This window comes from Lepisosteus oculatus, chromosome 14 (genome assembly GCF_040954835.1).
Source record: "Lepisosteus oculatus isolate fLepOcu1 chromosome 14, fLepOcu1.hap2, whole genome shotgun sequence".
NCBI lineage: Eukaryota > Metazoa > Chordata > Actinopteri > Semionotiformes > Lepisosteidae > Lepisosteus > Lepisosteus oculatus.
This window is the reverse complement of record NC_090709.1, coordinates 28,651,395-28,675,684: the sequence shown is the minus strand read 5'-3', so window position 1 is coordinate 28,675,684 and position 24,290 is coordinate 28,651,395. Positions and strand designations below refer to the sequence as shown.

Below are 24,290 nucleotides of genomic sequence, written 5' to 3'. Positions count from 1 at the left end.
GTGAAATAACTCTTTAATATCATCCCTAACATCTTATCCTGCATTTGTTTCAGTAGTATTGGACATAAAATATACGTAACTGATGCATCATATTCTAGCTTAACGATGGTTGTGCAAGCATGTAATAAGGAATAAAAACTGATTATCAATAACTTTTAGGGGTTTGATTTTTAATTTTTTACAGTAGTAGAATATACTAAAAACAAAACAGAGCCTGAAGATGAACTTCCAAACGCATTATATTGAAACACTTCCATATAAATATCAGTTTTTGTATTTTTCAAATCTACAGTAGCACTACTGCTCACAAAACATACCATGGTGATAGTATACATGCCTAAACTACTCAGCACTACAGGCATTGTGAAATGTACATAACCAGGTGTCTTCATTCTTGGCCTTTCACATTCTTCAGTTGAGAGGCACAATTCTTGCAACCAGTTTTCACACGTGTTACACTGAAACTAGACAAAGCAAAATAAGTAATGATATTTCAATGAGTTGTGTTCTAGGAAGATTCAAGTACTTGTAGCGTATGTTTCTTTAACGGGAGAGTCAATTAGTTCTAATAAGCAGAACAAAAACTGTGTGAAGTCGTACACATAGAATGATGGGATACACTTCTATATTTGTCCAGTCCACTGACGTACCACTCCATACATTAAGCACATCTGTAGAGTAACTTGAATAAACATGACAACGATTTAATGTCATCAATGTTCCTGTAGCGTGTGAAGATTTTCTGGCTTGAAAAGTGGACAGAGCCCGTTACATATGTGAATATTAGATTTGGCACTGTAGTGCTTTTTGGACCACATGCTCTCATCTGAGAACATAACCTATTCATTTCTTTATTTTAACTTATTAAAACTTTTTGAGGGTAATCATCACTGACATTTTCCCCTGCCTTTGTTTCAATATTACGGAACAGTAAACTGAAATTGAACGGATCTTAACAATGGTTGTGCAAGTAAATAAAAAAAAATAAACTGCATATCAAACGTTTAGGGGTTTCCTTTTCATTTTTTGCAACTAAAAGTCTAGCCCTCTTCATTTTTCTTCTGATGAGATGTACAAATCATTTTAGAACTGTCAGGCTGAATGTAGAAAATAAGAAGTAAAGCTATTTCATTTCAATGAGATGTTTTGTAGGAAGATTCAAGTACTTATAGCATGTTTCTTTAACTGGAGAGTAAAATACTTCTAAAAAAACAAAAACAATATGTGAAGTCCTACCATAGAGAGATGGGATACACTTCTACAGCTTGTCTGATAACTTGACATTTATCCACACATCAAGCACATCTGAAGCAGAAATTAAATCATTTTGTCTTTATTATTAAATGTCATTTGCATTTTTGTAGAATAAGTGAAGACATTCTGACTTTGAACGTCGCATTAAGTACGTGTATACTGGATTTGGCACTTCAGTGCTTTTGGGAGCACACATTATCATATGAGACCATAACTTATCCGTTACTTTAACCCTTTTATGACCTTTTATGCTCTATCATAACTTTATTAAAATGCATACAGTACAGCAATGCAAAACCAACATGTTTTCCAATGGGCAGTGAGTTTCTCATTGAAGGGTGGGTCTTGGTTAACTCAACCACATTGAAAGAAAGTGTGTACTCTAACCCTAGTGAACTGGGATGTAGTACTTGAATACATCACTTTATTAAATGATACAAGCCAACTGAGGTATGTGCAAAACAGAACTGTTTCTTTACATTCCAACTTTTAATACAATATATACAGTAAATACTACTGGACTACAACAATACAAAACACACATTTTAAACAAACAAGTAATAGGTTTATTCCATGCTGAAAAGAGATGAAAGAAAATGCTATGTGTTGGCTGTGGAGCCTTCTTCAGGTGTGAGAAAGATAGGGCAGTAAGCAAAGGTAATGTAGCAGGAGAACAAAGGCTTGGAGTGAGAGACAGGAGCAGGGGACAGAAAGAGAGGCCAATCAAGACGTGTGAAGTCAGAATAGGTGTAGAGAAGTGTGAAATGAAACTTCCAATGAATGGAGAAAATTTAGAAGAAGAGCAGCTTGTCGTTAAGAGAAGGGGGAAGGTGTGATCCTAGCTGCAGGATAATTTTGGTTTCGGTAGTTTTTCTGATGGACGAGTTTGGAAAACCGTCTTTGAGAACACAGATGGAGAGATTAGAGTGGTCATGGCCGTCAGAGGTGAAATGAGAAACAATGGGCTTGGAGATATCTTTAATCTTCACAGCCCTGACACGTTCTCTGAAGCGGTCTCCGAGTCTCCTTCCTGTTTCTCCAATGTAGATGGCTGGGCATTTACTGCAAGAGATACAGTAAATAAGGTTGCTGGATGTAAAAGATGCCATCTGGGTGATCTGGAATTGTCCTGAGGGGCCTTGAATGAGTGTGGTTTTAGATATGTACTTGCAGGTAATACAGCGAGCTCTGTTGCAAGGGAAAGTGCCTGGTGTGGATGGTTGCTGAGGACGGTCAAGGGAGCTGTGAATAAGAAGGTTACGCAGATTAGGTGGTCGGCGATATGAGATGATGGGGCGGTCAGAAAAGAGGGCCCCAATGGAGGGATTAAGATCTCTTAAAGGGACTCGCTCATGTTTTTTAACAGAGATTGGCAATTTGATACAAATAAAGTATTTAAGCATCCATAAAAAAACGTATAGGTTTTAACAGTCATGCAACTCTGACAAAGTTATGTCCAATTAAACAAAACAAATAATCTTAAATCTGTTATTTCTAGATGGCTCACCAGTAACCTTTCCCTTTAAGACCATTTGTGGGAGCATTGTGGGATACTTCAAGCGGAAAAGGTGACTGGTGGTCAACTTGACGAGCATAAAACAACACTCCACTGAGGAAACACTGCAGTGATTTTAGGGAAATAAAAAAGGTTAGTATCGTTCATACTTCATTCGTATCACATACACACTCAAACATACCAGAAGGTTAGAGGCAAATATTGGAGTATTTCATATTCATCAAAAGAAAAAAATAGCCACTCTGTCACACTCTGCATTACCCAATGACCCTCTTTACAACTTTGTACACTTCTTAGGAAACCTTTCTGCACTGTGAGAGCCAAGAAATTAAATTGCTTTCCTGGTATTCATGGTAGAGGTTCGTTCTATGCTGAAAAGAAATACCACAATTCGGTTGTGGTTGTGGAGTCTTCAGGTGTGAGGGGGAGAGAGAGGAAGGCATCGGAGAACAAAAGGCAGAGCAGGTAAGAACAGACAGGAAGTAGGGAGCAAATGGGCATAGAGCAGGTGAGAATTAATAATCAAGTCCTGGAGCACGTTCGGCAAGAGGATTAGAAAGAGAGAAAGGAGGTGGTGTGATCCAAGTTTAAGGATAAGTATGGTTTTGGATGTCTTTCTGCAATAGCAGATGGGGAGATAAGGAAGATCGCAGCCTTTAGGGTGAATAAGGGAACTATCAGTATGGAGAAATTGCAGCTCTGACGTGTTCCCTGAAATGGTCTGTGAGTCGTCATTTTCACCAATGTCAATAGCTGGGCATTTTCTGCAAGAGATCCAGTAACTAAGATCGCCGGAAATGCATGATGTCATCTGGGTGACAGAATTGTCCAGAGGGGACCTTTGAATGAGCGTGGTATTGGATATGTATTCACAAGTGATGCTGTGAAGTCCATTGCAGGGGAAAGTGTGTGGTGTGGATGATTGCTGAGTGAGGTCAAGGGAGCTGTGAACGAGGGTGCACGGATTAGTTGGTCGGCGATAGGAGATGAAGGAACGGTCAGGAAAGAGGATAGCTGTGTCAGGGTCATCTGTTAAGATGGGGGGGGAAGTTGTCATTAATGATCCTGGAGCTACATTATTGTCCACTGCTGTGGAACTTTCTTTGGCTTCTGCCACAGAAGTACAAAACACACAAGCAAAACGGAGCAGATCTGTTCCTTTACAAATCTCTAAACAGCTTCCCACAATCTTGTTCTGACAAAGAAACACAGGGTTTAGTGCAGAGCTTGAAGAGCATCATCATCTCCAACATTTAATCTAGAATCTACAGCCGGTGTCTCAAACTCAAATGAATTGGGGGGCTGCATTCATACACATACAAAATACATCAAATATTTAAAAAAATTAATTGAAATTTTTATTTCATACGTTGGTTAACTTTACCTCAATGTACTTGGTGTGTGAGATTATTTCTGAAGTTTGTCCTTCTGGCTCCTTTGCTGCTTCTGCATTTTGCAGAGACCAGAACGTCAACATGAGGCCTGATATCACAATTTTGCTCATGCACGTTCATCAGTGAGTCTTCAGCATAAACTGATTTTGTTGGTCTTCATTGATGAGAGAAACTGTTCGCTGATGTACATCCTGCCAAACATTGTTATGATTCTACCAGATGTGGAGACTAACCTGGCAAATCTTTCTGTCTACGTTCTTTATTAACAGCACTCCATCAGGCAGCAGTTGGGGAAGAGAGACTTAACACACTCATAGGGGATGTGAATAGGACACGTACACGGGTTTAGGGTGGTAACAAGACAAGGGACAAAACAGGAGTAAACAATTAATTTAACAATACTGTTTACCTTAGGTTTTATAGTCACTATTTACATAGGCAGCGTGACCTAGTGGTCACTCTACAGACCCTCAGACCATCTCCTGGCTATAGTTCCCAGCCTGCACTGTGGCACATACATTAGCTGGGTGCACCTCTGCCTCGCTACAATATCTCCATGGCGATTATTTAACAGAAAATGAATCTCTAGAACAATGCATCAAATGACTGAATTTCATGGGTAACTTTTTGTTAGTCCAAGTGAGTCGTTGCAGGCCACAGATAATTGCTTTGGGCTGCTTGTTTGAGACCCCCCTGCTCTAGAGGCACTGGCTAAGAGGACTGCACATTACAGTACATTAACACAGCACTGAGAGAGAGAAAGGGGTTAATACAAACACACTGACTACATCATCAACTTTATTAATTCAGTTCATTTTATTTTTATAGAGCGCCTTCCACAAGGTTGCTCCAAGGTGCTTAACAAAGAAAGATAGATACTTTATTGATCCCATGAGGGAAATTGCAGTGCAACAGCAGCTTAACACAGACAACACAGCCACAGTGTAACGAATGATACAATAATAATAATACAATACATACAATACAATCAGTACAGTGAGAAGTGCACTAAGAAGAGTTACTCACAGTTCAGAACACACAGAGAACAAACCAGAAAAGAACAGTACACAAAAAAGTCGTATTGCACAATTTGAATATAAATATAAATATACTTCACAGGTCCCTGGCATATATTGCACAAAAATGGTTGTAAACGGGAAAAGAAAATGAACAGATGTATCAGATTACTGTTCAGTCCAGAAACAGGTCACTGTCAATGTTGCCTCTGCCCAGACGCAAGGTGGATGTGTTGTACAGTCTTATGGCAGAAGGCAAGAATGACCTCCTGTAGCGCTCCCTGTCACACTGTGGATAAATCATTCCATTGCTGAACATGCTCTTCATTTCTACAAGCCTGTCATAGAGGGGATGGGAGACGTTGTCCATGATGGCCTCTAGTTTGGACACTATTCTCCTCTAAGCCACTACCTCCACTTGCTCTCGTGATGAGCTTATTCAGCCTGTTAGAATACACGGCTCTAATTCCAGAGCCGCAGCATACCACTGTGTAGAAAATGGCGCTCGCCACCACCGACTGATAGAACAAATGTAGCATCTTACTACAGTACATACATTGAAGGACCTGAGCCTCCTCAAGAAGTAAAGTCAGCTCTGACCCTTCTTGTAAATGGCCTTGATGTTCTTAGACCATTCCAGAAGGAAGTGACTATACATGTGAATACAGATCATAAAAGACCGGAAGAAAATGGAGGAGAGGAACCAAAAACTCCTTAGTAAGGAGGACAAAAAATATTTCTTGAGGTTCGAGATCAACTGGCTGCCCAACCCCTCTGGGCATGCTAACATTATACACTTCTAAAAAGTACTATATGTGGAGTATTAAGCCTTCCATCATGTCCTTCTGTGTGCCAGTACTGAGACCTGGGGATGTGCTCTTAGTAATCAGGCGGGCAACTTGGTTAGAATTAATGATCCTCTCCAGTTTGGGTGGAGACTGTTTAAAAAAAGCCAGGCTGTTCCCTTATTGATAAAGGTTATTCTATTTGATGCACACCAAATCTGTAACCAGTGGTTTAGTAAGAATATAGCCTACTATAGGTTACTGTAAGAGATTTGTAAGGGACCAGACACAATAAAATGCAATAAAATGAAGTTAATCTTTAAAATCTCGGATTGTTGATACTTTATTCATTAGTTCTAGCATGAACAACCAAGGTGAAGACTTAATTGCTGGAAAATGTCTAGTTTCGCCTCAATGTCAGCATTTTACGGAAACCTCAGATTTGTGACGGTTAGGAGTTCTAACGTTCCTGATTATCGAGCTGCCAATTCAGAGCACCTTATCCGCATCGACGGACACGCTGCCTAAAGCAGAGAACCTGTTGCTGAGTCGGATGGGCAACTGGTGTGCAGGGGGTCTAGTCTTTGAGCTCTTAGTCCCCCATCTGACCTTGACCCAGGGCTCGCGTGTGGTTGCTGCTGGTGCCAGTGTCAAGCTGGAGACAGCTGGGCCGGGAGGGACTGCAGCCAATTCTGAATTGACTGAGTGCTCTGACTGAGCTGAATCTATCCATCCCTCAATATGTTTAATATCTAATAGTGTGCTAATGCACCCCTCCAAAATGCAAAATCTGTCCTCCAACTCTACTAGAACTGAACAGTTCTGGCATTTAAAATTTGTCTACATTGTAGGTGGAACTTTCTACGCTGTACATGCAGCAGGACTGGTGAAACACAAGGGTTGATCCCAGTGGAAAACATAATCGCGACTCGCCTTTGTTAGATGTGCTGTTGGAGATAGTCCTTGCCCAGGGGCCAGATGGTCAGTCTGTTTTTGGAGTTTTTCTTGCGGGGAGAAGCCAAGCGCTTAAGCTGCCAGTTGCTGAAAACCATGCCTTCTCTCTACAGTGGACATAGTTGTTTGACGACGCAGAGTAAAACTTTACATAATGAGTTGCATAATGGGTCCGTCTGTTTAAATGGAATATTTAATTGTCTATGCAGTTCGATAATGAATTATAGATGTATTAAATGTTTGCATTCAGCAGCAGCAATAGCGGCATCCAGATATACCAACACAAACCTTTGAATTATATCCCTGAATATGTCATTCACAAGGAATGACAACACCTGAGATTAAAGCATTGTAAAAGGATTATGGAGCAAAATTTTGGCTTAACCCGCTTGGCTGAGGGCTCCCCTCCCGGCCAGAGGACAAGGAGACCAGGACCCCCCGTGCAGGGTGACCAAGGGGTAGCTGCATAGGTTGAGATGCAAAAGAGAGGGATATTGTAGGCATTTATAGTGTTTTGGGAGAAGAATGGATGTCAGCGGTGATGACTAATTACTGACGGCCGAGTCTGATTGAACTTGGCTGTTGTCATCCTTCCTGAACTTTCTCAATCAACTCCATTTCATAAAAGCCTGGAAGACTGCTGGAGCGTTAACTAGGCCAAAAGGCATAACCAGATATTCCTAATGTCCGTGTGTTATCATTAATAGCTGTTTTCCCACTCATTGTCTTCTCGTATACGAATAAGATTATACGCCCCCCAAAGATCTAGTTTATTGAAAACAGTTGCATCCTGCACTGACTCGAGAGCTGCTGCTATTTGAGGCAAGGGCTATCGATGTTATTTTTTTAAAATAGTTATTTCATTGAGCTCTGGATAGTCAGAGCTGTGTCAAAGTCTCCCATCCTTCTTCTCCACGAAGAAGAGACCCGCACACACTGGGGCTGTAGAAGGTCAAGTGATTCCTGCCTTCAGCACATCCCAGCTGTCCTGCAGTTCTCTAATGCTTCCTCTTCCGTCCTAGAAAGTGGGTCCACTCGCCCCTTGGGTTAAATAAAGAGTCACATAAGAAATATTGATTGGTAATTAACGAGGTCCGGCTGTGCCCATAACAGCCCAGGGCCAGAGAAAGAAAAACAGCCCCATACAAGGACACTCTTAACACTATGCTTGACAGTAGGGATAAAGTTTTGTCGGTGGTAGGCTGTGTTGGCTCTTCGCCAAACATGGGCCCTCTTGTTATGCTCAGATAGTTCAATTTTGGACTCATCTGTACAGAGAACAGAGTTCTAGAACTCTTCAGGCTTGTCCAGGTGGTCTCTGACAAACGTCAGACAGGCAGCTTTGTTCTTTTTTTGACAGAAGTAGCTTCTTCCTGGCGACCCTTCCATAGATGTCCTTTCTGTTCAAGGTTCTTGTTATTGTTGATCTATGCACCATTACTCCAGAGGCAGCTAGGGAGGCTTGTAGATCTCTGGATGTTGTTTTATGATTACCTTTTACCTCTATTATTCTCCTTGTGACCCTGTTTGAAATTTTAAGAGGATGTCCACTTCTTGGTAGGGTTGCCATTGTTTTAAATGCCCTCCACTTGTATAATATTTGCCTAACAGTGGATTTGGAGTCCTAATCTTTTTGAAATGACTTCATAATATCATCCAGATTGATGAGCATCCACTACTTTTGTTCCTCGAAATGTTTCCTTATTTCGAGGCATGATGCTAGACTCGTAGGAAGAGTAACCAACCTGCTTTCTTACAATTATTTTATTTTGCTTCTCCCTAACACATCATTTCAGATCTTCAATTTCATTTGTCCTCTCGGTTCATTGGTAAACATTCTGTCATTGACCCACCTGATCCTGCTTTACCTTCATAGATGTCATAGAAAGAAGGCTTCACTTATTTTGCACCTGCACAATTTCTGTACAATGTGTACTATTTTGCTGCATGGACATTTTCTTTTTAAAACACTCAAATTGGTGAATAAGTATATTTGGTTTCAATTAGGAAGTTCAAATTCTAATTATGCATTTTATGGTTAAAAAACAAAAAATCGCATATTATGCAATGGGTTCACAAGATTTCAAGCATGGCTGTGTTGTTAACATGATGCATATTGTGTTCCCGATGTAGTTCACCTTTTGCCCATTACGTTGTTGAATAGGGCACTCCCATTGGTGGATAAGCTAACTTTTCTTCGTGGCCATCTTGCTCAGGTCCCTTTCAAGTATTTTAAGATTGCCGTTTAGAAAATATCTACCGTTGATGACCCTCCCACGGGTCATCTTACAAGCCAATCTCTTTAAATATGTTGAAGTTGCAAACACACATTATACATTTTTCCTGCTTATTAAAAAAGAGCCAAAAGTACAGGCCATCCTCCCCCATGTCCAGGAATTTGTGGGACGAAGGCTGAGGAAGACGTCCTGAAACTTTTTCATCTTCCTTGTGGCCCTGCTGTAAGAGTGGCTGGTGGAAACATTCCATCACATTCACTATTGTCAGTTTTACTGGATCTGAATGGAGCCCATCATACAGCACCAGGATCCTCCTCTCCTACACTACCAGGCTGAGGAAGAGGTTCACAACCAGTATATTGACTCACCCCCCCCCCCCAGCCCTGAGATACCCCCAAAGGAACAGGTTACCCCAGGTGATGCCTGTCAGTACAGCCCTATCGACTTCCCTGAACAGAACTCCCCACAAGTCCAACTTCAGGCCACCCACCCCCACACAGCTCACACAGCCGCTCCTCCTTACTGTGCTAGTGCTGCACCTTCCTCCCTAAACACACACCAGATCCAGCCCGGCTGCTCACATTTCTGAGGTAGGAAAGGCAGCTGGAGGCATGCCCACAGCCATGCTGGCTTGAAGTGAGGGAACATCTTCCCCCAAAACACTTCCAAGACAAGAGCCCTAAACACTGCCCCGAGGAGGAGCCTATAGAATGTGCTGGTGGAGCACTCCAGGATGTCCAACCTGCATTAAGATCCACACAGGCAGCAGCTTGAGAACCCCCTACTGGCCTACCTACACCTCTTCTAAGAGCAACCTTAGTTTTCCCGGGAGGTCTTCCCTCCAGGTACTGACCAGATTCACACCTGGTGAGCTTTGGTGGGTTGTGACTCTCCCTTATCACCCACAGCTCAAGCTAAGCCATCTCCCTGCTTCTGCCTCCACTCTTAACTTCCCTGCCAGCTATCTGGGATGCTCTGCTTGATCTGCTCATAGCCTTGACAAATACTGGAGCCAGGGATCTCACCTTTGATCTCTCTCATGGCCTCTATCATTGCCTGAGTGGGCAGAAATCACTTTCGAGGTGTCTTGAAGAAGCACCTGTTCTAGCAGCTGCACCCTTATCTCCAGCTTATAAAATACTTGCTTTACAAATAACTCTCCTCATGCTTGCAAGAAAGGGTTGTCACACAGCAATGTAGGATCTGCCCTCTCAACCAGCATCCCTTTGATTTCTCTAAGCTCACCCTCACCCCCAAGGCAGCACAATAATCTGCACCACTTCCAAGATGGCCAGAATATCTGTCGCAAATTCTGTCAATGTGAGAATTGTGTTGTCGGCATACTGATAGATCAAGGTGTCCTTCGGCAAGGCAACCCCATATATCCCCACCCTGCTGCAGATCTCCAGGCCCAGGGACTCAGCCATTTGAGTAGAGTTGAGCAGGGCAGAAAAAGGGAAGCCCTGTCTTGCTCACCTGGCCACTGGGAAGAAGCTTGTGATGAACCAATTCACTTTCGCACAGCTCGTGACCCCCTGGACACGAGTTACACTCACCAGATGAATACCTCAACAATGCCAAAGCTCAGCAGGAATGTGAACAGAAAGATATGCTCCACCCTGTCAAAAGCCTTCTCCTAATTTAACTTAAAAACATAACCTCATTTGGGATAATGCCTCCTGAGGCCCACCACATCCCTTCTGTAATATACTGTGTTTGCAATGCATCTCCGCTCGGTACAATAGGTACAATAGGTCTCCGCAGGTGACAGGATCCTTGATAAGACGTTCCTGAGCCTGAGGGTAAGTAGACAAGTCTTACCCTGCTTCTTGTACACTTGTGAAATACCCACCTTCAACATGGACGGGCTCAAGGACCCAGTCTTTGCAATCTACTCAAACACCTCCAGTAGGAGGAGCCCCAGGAACTGGAAGTGCATGTAGAACTCAAAGGTGAGCCCATCCCTAGCCTTGTTGAAACTGTCAATCTGAGGTTTGTAAGCTCAGCACTCTGTAACACAGCTCCCGATTGCCCTGTGACAGCCGTGTGCTCACCCCGGCCAGCAAAGCCACCCATCCAGCATCACCTCAGATTTCTTCACGCTCACCTTTGTTCCCAAGGCAGCACAATCCACCCCCTCGGACTGAAACAGGGTGCTGTAGGAAGAAAATGCCTCGGTGGTCATGGAAGACTCGGAACTACTTGACCCCCTTTCCACCGTTTCAAAGTGAGTGCTGTATGGGAGTGACTTTCTTTAGGAAGCACACCTGCATGTACCTGCTGCCATCCATCACAGTGTTCCCGGGATAAAGATGCCTTCTGAATTCACTTATAATAACCCATTATAAGTGTCTGCCCATAGTGGGAGCAGAGGTTGAAGTAGCTGTCCAGAGCCAACTGCATCAGCAGCGAGATGTGAAAAACATCCCCCTGGGATGCTGTCAGGCGGGACACCTGTTAGAAGCTGAACTTGTAGTGGATCAGTTGGTCCTCCCCGGCCTTTGTGAGACTGGGTGACACAGGGAGTGTCAGGGCAGAAGGTCAGTTTACAGGGTGCACAGGACCCAGATTCATGGAGCCCAGAGAGGTAAAGGCCAGGACACACTGGGGTATCACCCTTCTCAAGATTTTTAATTATCACAGAGAGTCAGGACCTTGGTTATATGTCTCATCTGAAGGACAGCACCTTTTTACAGTCTAGTGTCTCTGTCACTATTCTTAGGACAGGCAACAGCATGAGTGTCTCCTACTGGCCCAACTAACACCTCTTCCAGTAGAAACCTTAGTTTTCCCAGGTACTGACCAGGATCATAAATGCTTAACATTGGTGGGTTTCCAGCTGTGAGTTGCAGGGTGATATGACCACATCTAAAGATAACAGTCCAGTCCAGCCTGGAGAGTCTCAGACTGCTCTGTCAATGCCAGTGTGGCTGATTATAATCTCAGTTAATAACTAATCCATTTGCTGGAGCAGTTATCTGCCGACCAGTAAATAAGAGAAGCATGTTTAGCCTATCAGTACTCACCTTTCAGTTGGTGTAGTTTGTCAGGGAGGAGAAAATGTTTCAATGTTCTGGCCAAACTTCTGTTAAGTATATCACAGCTAGTTTCAGAGACAAGCAGGCAGTCTAACACAGCCTGGAGAAAGTGAGAGGGGTTAATACAGACACACTGACTGACTGGACACTACAGTATATTAACACTGCACTGAGAAAGAGAGAGGTTAATTAATTTTATTGACAGAAAAATAAGATGTAAATTTTAACTCTTGGAACCCCCCCTCCAACCACCACCCCATCCCAAAAAAATAATAATTGGAATACCAAACTTTAGTCACAATTTACACAGAATGGTTTTGTAACACCAACATTTTTTAAAATTGCTTAGATTGTTATGGGATTTATAGAACAAATTCTAATTTTATCCTGCTCTTCACCAGCCCTTCAAACATCCTCACCACATCTACAGACCCAGAACCAGAGATATTATTTTTTCAAGTTTTGTAGATGGCAAGTTTGGCCTGGCACAACAGAAAGTTAGCAAGGAGGGTCTGAGTTTTTAGTTTTATTGCATCACCCACCCCAAACATAATGTCGTTGAAGGCCAGGCCAAGGTTGATAAAGAGCCAGATCAGCACAGCAAACATGGGTGACAGATGGGGGCAGGTGCTGTAGTAGTGGAACACTGTCTACCTCCGCGTGTAGAAGGGACAGTTGTCAAACACAGTCGGATCCAGAACCGACAAACAAATTGACTACCAGGGTGGTGTGCAGGACCCTCCACTGCAAATCACCAGCTCTTTTATTGAGGGGAAATCTGTAAAGGCTACCTTGTCACGAATGCAGTCCCAGAGCAGCACACGCCCACTCCATGCTGTGCCAGCAGTCCTGATCCATGTCCAGCAGGTGGTGGAGTTGTGTGACGTTGGCGAGGACCAGTCTGCCGGTAAAGTCCAAGGAGCGGCCTGGTTCTGTGTCCATTCGCGGATTGTGTACTAGCGGCTCTCAGAGTGTCCAGTATAGACTGGGCCGCTCCTCTTCTCTTCGCACGCGCAGATGCCGCAAGGCTTTCAAGAAACTACGCTGGAAAGACGGTAGTGGAGACGGGTCAACCCTGCTGGTGTCCATCAGGAAGAGAACAGAGTCGAGCCCGAGGTGTCCTGTTCGACGTAGCAGGGTGAAGGTCAGCTCCCTCCAGGACAGCGAGGTCGGGCCATACAGCAGCTTCCGTACTGCCTGCAAATGAAAGGCGTCCACCCGGCTCCGGATGTCAACGAGTCCTTGTCCTCCGTCCTCTCTGGGCAAATAGAGGACGCCCCTCTGCAGCCAGTGCAGTCCATCCCAGAAGAAGTTGAGGAGCGTGGCCTGCAGCTCCTCGACCAGTCCAGCTGGTGGCTCCAGCTGAAGCTCACTGAAGAAGGTGACCCTTTCCCTGCCGTCAGTGGATGTGTAAATGTTAATAAAAAAGGTTTTCTTCCCGTAAACTACTCGCATGAGTAACAGGCGACCTTTCACCACCTCACGGACGGGGATAGAGAGGGGCTTGAACCCCACAGCGAACAGCACCGCGACCCCCGCACTCACAGGGGACCCATGACTGTACACAATGTCCCCCTGCCACCCCTGCTGCCAGGCAATGATGTTGGATCTGTCAGTGTGGGTCTCCTGTGGGAAAGTCACCTGCAGGCTCTTTTCTTTAATGACCTCCAACACCGCTGCTCGCTTCAAACCCTTTGGCATCCATTAATGTTCTATCTACTTTAATGTTGCCCATGTTTGTGGAAAAGAAAAAAAGAACAAAATAAAACACGAACAGACACATAGTACGCAGACGGATCAGAATGTGATGCGAGAGACAGTACTCAGTCATGTTGAGGTGCATTCCACGGTCCTGCCATGCTCTTACCCATTAAGCTCTTCAGATGCCATCTCTCTTGATCGCTGAAGTAATTTGCACCGGAGCCCTTTCACAGGTGGTGTGTCACGGAGAGAACAAAGAGCTTGGTGTCGGCAAAAAAGTCCTCGACCACGGTTCCTCTCTTAATCTTCTCTAAAAATTCTGTGATGCTTTGGAAACTGTAGCCTCCTCTGTAGCTCTGCTGGGCTGAGGAGCCCAAGGCGACAGAGGAGTCTGTCAAGCCATCCTTATCATCGCTCCTGGGCATCCGCACTCTCCCAGTGTCAGAGTCACTCGACAGAGCCGCTCTCCAGCAAGCCCTCCATCCTGTTTTTTCTGCTCTGCACTCGGGACAGATTTTTTCATGTGCTTTCAAGTTTAATGTCATAATACTCATATACAGGTTTATGGTATAACAAAATGCTATTTAGCTAGCTCTCAGATGATAAGTAGTACAAAAAAAACAATACAATTGTATAATAGACAGAGACAACAGGCAGTGTGCAAAAACAACATCAGATGTGCAAAAACATGCATCAACAGAATGAAATTAAAGGATAGAAATTATGGGGAGTGAGCTTTTTGACATGTAAGGTAGATTTCAATGTGAGCTTGAGTTTTTGGTAAGAAAGAAGGCACTGTGAGGTTCAGATCATAGGTGAGAGGTGAGGTTAGAGTGAGAGAGGCTGGGAGTTTAATAGTTTGATAGCGCAGGTGTAAAAACCCCTGTCCGGTAGTCTCGTAGCCCAGGCCCGGATGCTCCAGTACTGTTTTCCAGATGGTAGAGGATCATACAGTCTGTAGCTGGAGTGTGTGGGGTCTTTGATGATGCTTAGAGCTTTCTTCAAGCACTGTCTGTCATACATTGACCTCTTAACTCTTTCTCTGTGGTGTCTTGAAACCATAGTCTATTTTTTCAGATGTTAACTCTTTTCCTCCCCACACTGCATCGACAGTTTTCACTGGCAAATGAGATGAGTCTTCCTCAGTTGATGTCACTGCCTGATCCCTCTCACCCTGACTCTCCTGAGCAGTGGGGCTCTGCAGCTCCCCTGCTCCGCTAGCACTCGTGTCTTACTCCCCGGTGTGGGGTGGAGGTGGGGGTGGGGGGTTCCCTGTTCTTCTGTGGGCTGTGGCAGTCCAATCTCTCCTACCTATTCTCCTGTGTGGGACACCTCCAGCAATCTCTTCTCCTGCAAACCGCCTGTGGGCTGTCTCCCCGCTGCCTCCCTGCGCTGCTCCGCTCCCCTCTGCCTGCCTGACCTCCAGTGCACCCTGGGACTGAGGGTACCTGCTCGTTTCATCCTCCATCTCCGGGCAGTTCTTCACCATGTTCCCCTCGCTCCCGCACCTGAAGCACTTCATCAATTCCGAAGTAGCGAATACCACATAATCACAGTTGTCAATTCAAAATTTAAGTGCCACATTGATCACTTCCAGGGTTTTTTTCCACCAAGATCACGTACACTTGTCTTCAGAAAGACATGATTTGCTTTAGCTGTGGTGCCCTGCAGCCCAGAGGGACATCAGAGAGACCACCTGTCTGTACAGGGACAGCTTCCTCTCCAGCAGCTCGTTCCATATAAACGGAGGCACATTGGAGAGGGCAGCACCAGGAAGAAGGTACCGTTCAAGACAACCCCCTTCTCCACCGGGGTGTTTGCCAGATCAGTAGACTGTAGGAAAACAACTATCCCTCCACTCATGCAAGAAACGGACTTGATCTTGCAGCCCACGACCTCCCCAACTGTACATATGCACCTCTCCAGTGGACAGAACTCCACAGGGGAAATTTTAACACCATGGCTCCACGTAAGCTTCTCAAATGAGAAGTCTGGAGGATCAGAGCCCCCAGAGCTGCCTATGGAATGAAAAATTTTTACCAAACCCTTTTTTTTCCCCCAAAAAAATGACAAAGAAAACACAAACCAGTGAACAAACACTGCCACACGATTCAAACACTCTAAGGCTACACCCACCCACTCACTCAGTCTCATGAGAAAACACAGTGAGACAGTGAATACAGGCACTGACTGACTGGACACTACAGAACATTAACACTGCACTGAGTGAGAGAGGAAATTTCATGAGGCTGGTGGTAAATATCTTGTCCAGGAATATCGGGGCTGTAGCGGGTCAGATCTATAGATATAGTGAAGATGTTAGTGGAGATGGTGTGTCTGGTCTATGTGTAAGAGATGTGCAGGAAGAATAATCTGTGATCTGGGAAGAAGAGAACCCCTTTGGAAGAGCGGTGCTCCTCACAGGAGAGAATAAAAAAAAAATTCAGGGATGCTGATTTTTCTCCTTGGGGGAATTAAAATCACTCAGCAGGAGAGAGGTTAATAATGGCTTTCTCCCCACTGCAACTTCTGTGCCTCCACTTGGGAGATATTTTGTCTTCTCCCACTGAATGATACCTCTTCCTCCAAATGACTTCTTTGTCTTACCTGCCCAACTGTATGATCAGATAGTAGAGAGACACACACTCCCAGTCCCAGTATGAACTACCCTCACATTACCATCACTGGCTGGAGTCATCCCTGTTCTTACTGGGAGCTAATCATTAACATCACTGCTGCAGTATGCTGCTCCATACTGGTACTGAATAGGTTTTCAGACCTACAGCATCCCTTATCAACCCAGCACAACCCCGGAGCCAGGACCCTGTGTGACTTTCCATAGACTGTCCCCTGTTCATGGTGTATCAGATACACTGCAGTGTTTGAGCTGCTCCTCTCTCTCTGCCTGGTGTTGTCTCAGGGGTCAGATTGTTCAAGGGATGCCCTTGACACAGATGTCTCAGCTGCACGCACATTCTTGTAAGAACCCCCCCCCCCACCCCCTAGCTGTCCTTCACCTTGAGCCCTGGAAAAGGAAAGAGTGGGAGAGAGTCCTGTTCATTAATCTCTCTCTCTGCAGTGTCTGTCCTCACACAACATTCAGGCAAGCAGGGTCACTGATATTACTCCCAGGTCAGCGCCTGCTGTCCACTGTTAGCCAGCTGACTGTTCTGTGGTAGTGAGAATGAGTGCCCGGTTTCTGGTACTCAATCTCTGTACTCATTCCAGCTGACAAACATTTCTGGAACCTGCAGTACTTCCATTCTCTCCTTTGTCTTCCTGTGACATCGTAGTCCTGAATTATATCACATACATATCTCTGATTAATCCATCAATACATTATGACCAGTATGACCACATGTTCTAAAGATACCAGTCCAGTCTGGAGAGTCGCAGACTGCTCTGTCAGTGCCAGTGTGAGTCTCATTATAATATCCAGTAGCTAATCCAGCTCACAGCAGATTGCTGGATCAGGTAGCTGCTGAACAGATAGGTAAGAGAAGCAAGTTTAGCCCATCTAGCCTGTCTGTCCTCTCCTCTCACTCAGCGGACAGTTTCTGAGGGAGAACAGGTTTCAAAGCTCTAGGTAACCTCCTGTTCAAACAGGAGTACAACATAGCCAGGTTCAGAGATGAGCAGGCAGTCAGACACAGCAGTACGGGAGCACTTCAGAGATGAACCGGGAGGAACAAGTCAATACTTGAGCAGGCTGGGACCCCTCTGTGTCACTCTCAAATCAAAACAGTCCTGTTTCTCAAATCTAAAGAGTCCATCTTTCTTCTTGCCTCTGGAGAGAGAGAGGGGTTAATACAGACACAATGACTGGACCTTACAGTATATTAACACTCCACTGCTGGTTCGTGAAGAGACACACAGCAACTCCTAAAGGAAGATGGTGAAGATGAACACTCAGAACAGAGTACTAGAAAGAAAACACTCCAAATGGCACTCTAGCATAAGAGGCCAGCATCTTATTCATGAGACCACTAGAAGTTGAGACTGAGGTACTTAGCTTACCACACTGGAGCTGGTCTGCTCTCTGTTTCTTGTGCTTTTTATCTTCTGCACAGGGCAAACATAGCGGCCAGCCTTTGGGACTTGAGAGGTGGGTTCTCCCCTGTGTTTCACTCCTCTGAAGTTCAAGCTTTCAGTACTTGACAAGTCTGGTATCAGAAATGGAAGAGTAAAAAAAAGTAGTAAAGTCCAAAAACGCTATGCAAAAATTCTTAATCAAATAAACAAGCAATAAGTCCAAAACACGGTAGAGGGCAGTAGAATGAGGCAAACAAATCCAAAAACAAGAGGCGAGAGTGAAAAACCACGAAACAGGTAAATGTCAATAATAATCCAAAAAAGAAAGGAGTTGGAGAAGTATGCGCACTACAGGAGCTCAGGGAGACTACCACAGTGAGCGAGGAACAGGGGGAAGAGGAGAACTAAAATAGTTAAGGCAGGGAAAAGTGATAGGCTAATCACTTACGGCGTGAGCATTTGGGAAAGAGTGTGCACCTGGATATGTGAGAATGAGTGGAATGCGAGCATGTGGGAATAAGGGTGCATGTGGAATGCGTTATATTTGAACACTTTGCATCTAACTTTCTCCAGCTCCACCCTGTAGCAACAACCCTGATTACTGTTCATGAGCTCCTGGCCCCTCTTGTTCCCAGTGGAACCTGTGTGGAGCAGCAGCAGAACCAGAAGATGGGGTTTGTGTTTCTTTATATTGTCTGCTATTGTAAAACAAGTTACCACTTCAGGATAAAGACCCTCCCTCTTTGTCCCTTATTCCCAGGGCTGAACCTGTTTCTCAGTTGGGTGCTCAAAAGCTCATCAACAGCCTTCTAGATCAGCAGTACTGTACTGGGTACAACAGGCCCTGCTGTGAGAGTGGGGGATATGTTCTTGTAGAGCTCTAATCCTCCTGAACTGCATCTCTCCTCTCCCAGTTACTCATGCAGTTATGTCAGTCTATAAACTCCAGCGGTACCCTATTGCTCTTGTTCAAATTATTTTAAAATGCAGTGGGTGATGTTTTCATGATACATGACAAAGGGGTTCTTTTCCTTCAGCTCATGTAGCCTCCAAGGCAACCCCGTGTACACAAACCCATATAGAGTTTGCATCAGTAAGGTCAGTAATGAGCTCAGTCAGACCCAATCCACTGCTTTCACCCCCAACACCCCTTAACCTGGGCTTTAACTACTACCTGTTGCTCCTCACATTGAGTCTTTCACCACCACAATATCAATGAAATGAAAGAACAGTTTTTTGTACCATGTTCTAGTTTTGTGGGCCAAATTGTAATCCTTTATAAGAGCATCCAACAAATCCACCCCCATGTGCTGATTGTAGTCCTTGCCATTCCTATTCCCAACACCATCCTGAACCTGCCAAGACCCATCGAGTTCTTTCACCTTGTGATGGACTGTCTCCACTGTATGCCTTGTGGATGGTACTACACATGGTCACCCATGTGTGTCCATCCACTTGGTGAACAGTAGTTCTCCAGCCCTTATCCAGCGCAAGGAGCCCCTTTCAGCCTTTTTAGGATGTTTTGTTTTGTGCGGGGGAAACCCACATGGTTCTCTCTTATCATGCCACAGGCACCAAATTTCATTTTGAAGAGGTCCCAGAAAAGGGCAGAGCTGGTGTAGAAATTGTCAATGTAAACATTATAACCTGTACCCAGGTATGAAACTTTCAAGAGGTTCAGAACTAATTCATAGCTCAGCCCTTTTCCGGTGGCAAAGGGTGATTTTCCTGTATAGATTGAGAAATCACAGGTGTAACCTGTGGAGGCATCAGCAAACACGCACAGCTTGAAGCCCCACTTAGTGGGCTTCCCCTTCATGTACTGCCTAAAGCCTATTCTTGTCTTTGAGGCCACCATCCTTTCATCGACAGACAGATTCTATCAGGGCTGATAAAATGATTTACATGCTGTTAGGATGGAGTCTAACAGGCGTCTAAGGCAGCAAAGGGGGTCATATTCTGATGTCCCGCTTTTTAGATCACTTTCCCTGTCCTCCTCTGGATCAGGAAGGTGAAGTGTCCAGGATATTGCCTCAAATTTTGATCTGGTCATAATCGACCAGCAGAAAGGAACATCATAGGGCTCCCTAGGACTCCAATAGGGTCTCATATTATGAGATGTGAGGAGCCCCATAAAAATAAAAATTCCTATAATTATACAGGTCCACTACGGACACTGACTGTCACTCTGACTTTGAACCCTGAGCCTTTTGCTTGTCTGCATTTTTGTTCATGTTATTGCACAGTATGCACATAACTTCCATGCTAAAAAAACAGCTGTAACAAATCTAACGGGAAGTATGTTTTGGAAGTGTCCAGCTGGACACCTGGTGTCCATGCTGGACTGAACCTAAACTTTTCCAATGTCACATCCTGCTCTGCTTCAATCTTCCACCTGTCCTCTGGCTCTTCCGTTGGTGGAGGGGCTTCTTCTCTTCCTGCCCTGAACAGGTCTTGTGGAGTGGGAATCTTCCACCCTCTCTTTGGCAGAGGAATCTCAGCACTTGAGGGGGTGGAGGGTTCTTTGATATCCTCACTGATAAACAAAAGGAAGTTAGAAATAAGTACTGAAACTAGGAATGAGTTTCATGATTTTATTACTGACCAACAGCCTTTGTTGCTAGGTGACAAAGTTAGGGCAAGAGGATAGCACTCCACATGTGTAATGATTGAGCTGCAGACCAATGCTTTGGAGAATGAGCAAGCTTTGCCTGGCTATAATTGCAGAAGGGTGTTAATTCACACTTTAGTGCCAGGTGACCAAGGACCCCCTCTGATCTTCTAAAAAAAACTAATAAATATGCATAGAAATATAAAAACACAGACAATAGTGTTTTAAAATCATGTCCAAGAACTTTATGAAGACTGTAAGATGCAAAAAGCAGCAGTTTCAGAGGTTTGTAAACAGCCAACAAGGAAACATAACAGCTTTATACTCAAAACTATAATAGCCAAACGTTTGCTTTGGCTGCATTGTCCATGAGACTCAGAAGGATTACCTTTCAATATTTGCAGTAAAACAAAAACATGCAAAGACTTTCTTTGCAGAAAACAATATTTGCAAATCTAATATTTCTTTGTTTCTAATAAGACTCAAAAAGACCACTCATATTCACAACATATAACCAATAAGCATTTCTCATTCCCATATATACAGATAACGTTCGATCTAACGGTGTTATTGAGGTTTATAACTAATAATAGCAAAGGTCTGGATTGTATAAACAAAACAAAAATACTCACAATCCAGCAGTGGGTCCAGTCCTTCATCAAAGGCGTCTTCAGAAAAAGAAGATGCACATCTTACTCTTCCCATGAATCGCCCGAATATATTTCTTCAAGTACCTGAGCAGCCGTCTTTTGGCTTTTTCGGCGCTCTGCTTGCCATTTAATTTTTGGGGATAAACCCTTCCGTTTACGCAAAAGGGCGATTAGGTGCGCTCTGAGGAAGTGCGTCTGGGAAGATGCGTTCCTTTTGGTTTGGTTTCAGACCGCCCCAATTTATTGAGCAGCTTTATAGACCCACTCTAAATTTCTAGTGGTCAAACATTCACTGATTGACAATCTTTTCCACAAATCAAAACAGCAAATAGGCACAGAAAAACTGTTGCGTTATTTGGAAGAAGCCACAAGATTTTTAAAGGAAGCTCCAATGAAAAAGGTATGCGGATCCTATGCAGACGATGGAGCAGGTAGATATCTGAAATAGGCGTATAATCCGAAACGTCAGGCGAGATCGTGGTCAAAAGGCGAAAGGTAGTTCATAAACCAGGAGATACGGAGATAGACGTACAATCCAAAACAGAAAGCAAGGTACAAGGTCGAGGGGCAAAAGGGTAATCAAATCAAATCAAATCAAAGTGTATTTATCAAATGCACAACAATATGGTGTTCAGCAGTAGTTGCTGGCAATGAAATGTCTTTTTCTGCGAGCTCACAAAAATTACAAGAATCACAAAAATCACAAAAATTCACAAGAATACAAAAATCACAAAATTGAGGTTACATTTTTGAAATGGAATAAAACTCAATATGAGTAGAGCTGTTATGTGTCCATGGTGTGTGCAATATATACAGTTATGCTGAATATAGTGAGAATTGTGTGTCCATGTAGCCATTACAGGTGATTTGCAAAGGAGCTGCAGGTTGGCTATTTAGCAGTCTTATTGCCTGGAGGTAGAAGCTGTTCCGTAGTCTGTTGGACTTGGACCGAATGCTTTGGTACAGTTAACCGGACGGTAGGAGGGAAAACAGTTTGTGACTGGGATGACTGGGGTCCTTGAGAATGGACCTGGCCTTCTTCAGACATCTAGCTGAGTAGATCTCCTGGAAGCTTGGTAGCTCACAGCTGGTGAGAAGCTGCGCTGACTTCACCACCCTCTGCAATACCTTGCGATCCCGGGCGGAGTAGTTCCCATACCAGGCAGTGATGCAACCAGTCAGGATGCTCAAATTATCAAATTATTAAAATAATAGTTATTAAAATATCAGATTGTGTTTCTGCAACATTTCGTGCACAATACGTCATTTTTATCTAATAATAAAACAACAGCCACAACAAGAGCTTTACACGCAGTCTGGGGTATTTTCCAATCAGACGTGAGGTGAATTCAGAACAGGAGCCTCTGCTTCGTCATTTATTGAGCTTTTGGTCAACGTCTGAATGAAACAGATTCACTATTTTAACTCTTTGATTAAACAAAGTACACGAAAGGTGCCTTCCTTTGAGCCAGAATTGAACCAGCAACCTAAGGATTCCCTGCTATTACCCACTACAGTCCTCCACTCGACCAACTGAGCTATCAAAGGGATGTTGGTAATTGCTCTTTGACCCATACTGCCCAATGTAGTGAAATGTTCCAGGCGATTTAAATCCCAGATTGACATCGTTTCCAACTCGTTTCCTTTTTATTTACTTGAATTTAAGCTGCGAACCAGGATTCTCTGTATAAACTTGCAGGGATATTAAAAAATGTTTGATGGGGTATCAATTATTCGGAAATGGACTCCTTTTTTTTCTTGGGGGATCATATTAAACATTTCATTTGGATCTACAAGAGGATCACCATGAGGAACAAAACTAAGTTTCATTCTGTGTTTATTAGAAGCATTATCACAGCTAATGCATGTAAAGCCTTTAGTATGCAACAGTGAGAGTTCAGTTATGCCGGAGAACTGAAATTTAGTAAATCCATATTTAAATAGATTGCAAATCTTCAAAGTGTTTTGTCACTGCAAATATTATTACAGGGATTTACCAGCTGCCGGACGTGCTTGTTTTGGGATTATTTCCAATAAGTATCCCATTAGTAGTTGTGTGTCCTTACTGGTATCTTTTAAACATTAGATTAAACGGGACAGAGACAAAGTAACAATCCCATTTTAAGGTGTCCTGCATTTTAATTTACTGAACAGATAAATTGAAATGCTCTGATTCAGAGCCCCTGCAGTTCGTGCTAATTAGAACTACAACAATGCTCCTGAGTCCTGGGCACTACACTGAGCGCACGTTCAGCTGGGCTCTGACTTTGTTAAGCACGACTTCTTGTTGCAGTTGAGCTCAGAGCTAGATATGATCTCCATATTCTACCGCAATAAGTAGTCTGAAACTTAGTAAATAGTACACAGTTTTTAACTGAAGTCAGGTTGTTAAAAAATTAAACCAGCACCCTGTCACTGAAACTTACCCCGGTCTTCCGCGTGACAAGCGGGGGTACTCAACACTGTACTAACAAGGAGCGGTTGTCCGCAGTTGAGCGTGAGCTCTGATTACTGTCAGCAGACATTTCTTGATTTCCAATGACGTTTTCTTCTGCTCTCAGCTTTTTACCGGTCATAAATGCTCAAGAAGTAATTCATTTGAGTTTGAAGTCTGTCTCTGTTACCTTCGGTCCTGATAAAGAAAAGCCGTGCGTGGGAGACTCCCTCTCTGAATAAGTTTGCCGTCACCCTGCAAGAAAAGAGAGCCATCATTCACCGAAACAACCACTAAGACAATTAACATTAAACACGTGAAATGCGAGATGTTGTGGAAATGTTTTCTACTTAGAGATTCTATCGTTTCTACTCTAATGAGAGAGGCTCTTTGTCGGAAGTAAGATTTGAACAAACGTCTCCAGGGGAAACTGCGACCTCAATGCAACGCCTTAGACCACCAGGCATCCTGTCTGTGGCTCTTATATTGCATTATATGTTTTATTTATTTCTACTTGTTGATAGGAAAAAAAGTGAAATCGTGTAATTTGGGAAATGTATTTTTTTCATGGGGAAAACTAGCCTGAGCAAATGTAAAGTTAAGAGCAGCGCTCAATTAAAACCATCAGAAGCCGAAAGCGCTTCTTATGCGGATCAGTATATTCCGAT

At 43.8% G+C, this 24,290-nt stretch overlaps 1 non-coding gene across 1 annotated transcript; it reads right to left on the bottom strand.

The window, feature by feature from the left end:
- Positions 1–22,647: 22,647 nt before the first annotated feature.
- trnay-gua (transfer RNA tyrosine (anticodon GUA)) lies at positions 22,648–22,736 on the bottom strand. The gene is given in 2 exon segments: positions 22,648–22,683; positions 22,700–22,736. It is a non-coding gene; the product is annotated as a tRNA-Tyr (tRNA).
- Positions 22,737–24,290: the final 1,554 nt, after the last annotated feature.